Here is a 798-nt window from a genome sequence, read left to right as displayed (position 1 = left end):
TCGGTTGTTCCCCTACACTCACTTGGGTCATGTCCCAAAGTTCCACAATTCTCACATATCCCACTTGGGATTGATGAGGATGCCGTCATGGCATTGACATGATGCTTTGATGTTTTTGAGTTTTCCTCAAGTCTAGCCATAGCTTGTTCAAACTTCAAGTTGATTGTGTCAATGTGAGCACTAAGTTGAGCACCCAATTGAGTAACGGAGTCCACTTCATGCTTTCCTCCTCTAGTAGCCTTGCGAGGTCTACTATATTGTGAATTATGGACCGCCATTTCCTCAATCTTGTTCCATGTTTGATTGTCATCAACTTCGGTGAACATTCCATTTGATCCCATATTGAGAATGTTCCTAGAATCTTCATATAAACCATTCCAAAATTGTTGCACTAAAAACCATTCGCTAAGTCCATGGTGAGGACATGAGCGACAAATACCTTTGAACCGCTCCCAAGCTTCATACAAAGATTCTTCATCCCTTTGCTTAAAACCCGTAATTTGAGCTCTTAGCATGTTAGTCTTTTCCGGTGGGTAGAAATTTTTGTAGAAAGCTAGAGCTAACTTCTTCCAAGAATCTATTCCAAGGGTGGCCTTATCAAGGCCCTTCAACCATTGCTTTGCGGTGCCGATTAACGAAAAAGGAAATAAGACCCATCTTATTTGGTCTTGAGTCACGCCCGTTTGAGAGATAGCATCACAATAATCGCAAAAGGTTTCCATATGAGAATGAGGGTCCTCACTAGGCATCCCCCGAATTGGCTCCTCTCAACTAGTTGGATGAAGGCGGACTTGGCAA

General features: G+C 42.7%; 1 non-coding gene across 1 annotated transcript; it reads left to right on the top strand.

Moving 5' to 3' along the window:
* The first annotated feature begins 408 nt into the window (after positions 1-408).
* Positions 409-515, top strand: LOC141636987 (small nucleolar RNA R71). The gene has a single exon (XR_012541552.1). It is a non-coding gene; the product is annotated as a small nucleolar RNA R71 (small nucleolar RNA).
* The last annotated feature ends 283 nt before the right edge of the window (positions 516-798 follow it).

The sequence above is a fragment of the Silene latifolia genome, chromosome Y (genome assembly GCF_048544455.1).
Source record: "Silene latifolia isolate original U9 population chromosome Y, ASM4854445v1, whole genome shotgun sequence".
In the NCBI taxonomy this organism is placed as follows: Eukaryota; Viridiplantae; Streptophyta; class Magnoliopsida; order Caryophyllales; family Caryophyllaceae; genus Silene; species Silene latifolia.
This window is presented reverse-complemented; position numbering and strand designations above follow the sequence as displayed.